Below are 3,333 nucleotides of genomic sequence, written 5' to 3'. Positions count from 1 at the left end.
AAGTCTTAATATGACAATTATGTGTCTGTCTATAGATTTTATTGTGCCTCTCTCTCTCCGACTCTCTCTCTAACGTATCAGTTCATCAGTACAGTGCAGCTTTTGTGTAGATTAAATTGAGACTTTGCTTTACTCCATCTCGGAACACTTACTTATGTTTTATGACACGCACTAAATCAGTTTTATGCTGCTATTGATTTTTCTGCCCTGCTCTCCTCTGAGCTCCCTCATACATACATAAAACAATACATCAAAACATTTTGCTTTCATTCTGCCTTTTGCTTTCTGTTCCAGCTTTTGCTTTGACCTTCAGACTGGTGGAAATGGGTACGAGGGCTGTCCTGTTTCCATTTTCCATTTGTAAACCCGCTTTCTGATGAACAGAGTGTTGTGACAGATTTTACTGGACACGCACGGCTGACCTAGCAGTGTTAGTTTACAATTCATCCTGAGCAAAATTAAAATATCCGAGGGGTCAGTGGATGTGATTTAATCCTAGAAAGTTGAGGTGAGTACAGTTTCGTTTCATTTTAAAGTAATTCATTTGTCAATCACGAATAAAAATGTTTGTACTTTTTTATCCAAACACATAAAAACATTTGAATTAAGATGATCTTGTAGCCGTGCAACGCAGTGGTGCAGTAGGTAGTGCTGTCGCCTCACAGCAAGAAGGTCGCTGGTTTGAGCCTCGGCTAGGTCAGTTGGCATTTCTGTGTGGAGTTTGCATGTTCTCCCTGCGTTCGTGTGGGTTTCCTCCGGGTGCCAAAGACATGCGGTACAGGTGAATTGGCTAGGCTAAATTGTCCGTAGTGTATGAGTGTGAGTGAGTGTGTATGGATATTTCCCAGAGATGGGTTGCAGCTGGAAGGGCATCCGCTGCGTAAAATCATGTGCTGGATAAGTTGGCGTTTCTTTCCGCTAAAGGGACTAAGCCGAAAAGAAAATGAATGAATGAATGATCTTAAAGCTATGGATACCAAACAAATGTAACATTCATTCATTCATTTATTCATTGTCCTTCGACTTAGTTCCTTTATTCATCAAGGGTCGCCACAGGGAATGAAATGCCAACTTATTCAGCATGTGTTTTACACAGTCATTGATGTCTTTGGACTCTGGGGGAAACCGGAGCACCCGGAGGAAACCCATGCCAACACGAGGAGAACATACAAACTCCACACAGAAATGCCAACTGACCTAGCCAGGACTCAAACCAGCAACCTTTTTAGTGTGAGGCAACAGTGCTAACAACTGAGCCACCGTTTCCCAGATAAATGAAACAAATAAGCAAAATAAGTTAACCTTTTTATTTCATAAAACACACACACAAAAAAAACAATTTTCAATGTAAAAACTAATTATTGTTCTCCACATTGATTTCTTTCAAACTTTTAACAAACATACTGTTCCTACATTTAAACCACTTGGATTATAGTAGAAAGGTCAGAGCTGTTCAGCGTTCTCAATAATTTGATCCTGTGGGAACAGATTAAGTAAACAATGTGTAACCAGTCACATTATGCATTCAATGGCTCTACCAAATACTTTATTTTGTAAATACAACATATAAATTGTTAGTCAGATTGTAAAACCTGTGGTTTACACATCCTGTGTATACCAAAACAAGGCAAACTACATTACATTACTTCTTTTATTTATATTACAGCATCTACTTCATTGTTACATTTGTTTTCTCTACTCTGAGCAATACATTCTTATGGATGCGGATTTCCACCGACAGATTTTTAAGACTGAACCTGGAATTTCCACAGGTAAGGGCCTTATACATAAAGGCAAAAAAATGTATTTTAGTCTAAAAAGTGTAATAATTCTAAGGATGTCACTTACGATGTAATTACTACTGTCGTAGGGGGGTGGTCGAGAGCCGTGGGAATGCCGCAGGCTGGTGATTTGAGGGCTGATGAACATTACCTGTGGGCCACACTGGTCTCAAGACCCACTAGGGGATGGGTGGATAAAGGAGGTGTGATGACAAAGGAAGACGATAGATGACCAGGCCTGGGACACTGGTTCGAGGATGAATTTCTGTGTGGAGTTTGCATGTTCTCCATGTGTCCACGTGGGTTTCCTCCGGGTGCTCCGGTTTCCCCCACAGTCCAAAGACAAGCGGTATAGATTAATTGAATAAACTAAAATGGCCATAGTGAATGAATGTGTGTGAATGAGAGAGTGTATAGGGATTTCCCAGTGCTTGTAAAGGCGCTGCCTAAAACATGTAAATGGTAGTTCATTCCACTGTGGCAACCCCTGATGGATCAAGGAATAATCCCGAAGGAAAGTGAGTGAGTGAGGGAGTGAGTATTTAAATGTTTGTTGGTTCTCCGCCTCCTTCTTCCCGATGGCTAACTGCCAGCAACTTTTTTACATTGATGCTGAAGAAGATGAGCAGGACCAACGGTGTCATTCATCTGCAATTGAATGGAGCTGCGGCTACTATTCAGGGAATGCTAGCACATGGGAAGGAGCAGGAAATGGTAAAACTGTCTGTTACAAAGCCAGAGCATGCTACCATCACCTTTGTTGTGGGAATTTGCACAGTTCTGGGGTCCGCCTGGGACTGTGAATGGGAACAGAGCTATACTCTTTAATACACTTAGAGAAGATGGCTAAGTTGGTAAGATCTTGAGTGTGGTGCAACAATTGTCTTGCTCTGTGCATTGCATGAGAGACTGGTTTGGGACACATTCTTGTTCTTTTTCATGTAGCATCTTTTACACTCCTGCTTACACAGGATTCCAAATTTTCATACAGATACCCATTCTTGGATGTGACCATCCTTAGGATTGCTTTGCAGCTATAGACCTGAAGGATACATAATTCTACATTTCAATTTTATCTAGACACAGACTGTTCCAAGGGTTTGCATGCAAAGGTCAGGCATGGGGGTACAAAGTCTTACCCTTTGGGCTTGCCCTGTCTTTGTGTGTCTTCACAAAGTGCATAGAGGGTGCTCTGTCTCCTCTGAGAGCCACACAAATCCTCAACTAACTCCATGACTGGCTAATTCAGTCCTGGGAGCAGCTGTTAGTTAATACGGATGTGGTTTTCCAGCACCTCAGATAATTGAGGTTTCAGGTCAAAAAAAAAAAAAAAACAAGAAGCAAACTTACTCTTGTGCAGATTATCTCTCTTCTTTGGACGGACAACCCTTCTCTGGCAAATTCCATAAATGAAGGAACTTATCTGGCAACTGCATCCAGATCTATGGATAGATCCTTGGATAGATCTTGGATAGCCAGCGCCCTGACGTGGACACACTGGTGCATACCTTGTGTGTAGTTGTGCATCAATACTTCCGGTTCTGTTTGTGTT

General features: G+C 41.6%; 1 long non-coding RNA gene across 1 annotated transcript; it reads left to right on the top strand.

Annotated features, from left to right (window-relative positions):
* Positions 1-300: 300 nt before the first annotated feature.
* Positions 301-2,293, top strand: LOC130242816 (uncharacterized). The gene is made up of 3 exons (XR_008839093.1): positions 301-508; positions 1,742-1,772; positions 1,871-2,293. It is a non-coding gene; the product is annotated as an uncharacterized LOC130242816 (long non-coding RNA).
* The last annotated feature ends 1,040 nt before the right edge of the window (positions 2,294-3,333 follow it).

Source organism: Danio aesculapii, chromosome 16 (genome assembly GCF_903798145.1).
Source record: "Danio aesculapii chromosome 16, fDanAes4.1, whole genome shotgun sequence".
Taxonomy (NCBI): Eukaryota; Metazoa; Chordata; class Actinopteri; order Cypriniformes; family Danionidae; genus Danio; species Danio aesculapii.
Note: the sequence above shows the minus strand (reverse complement) of the source record. Positions and strands in the feature narration are given on the sequence as shown.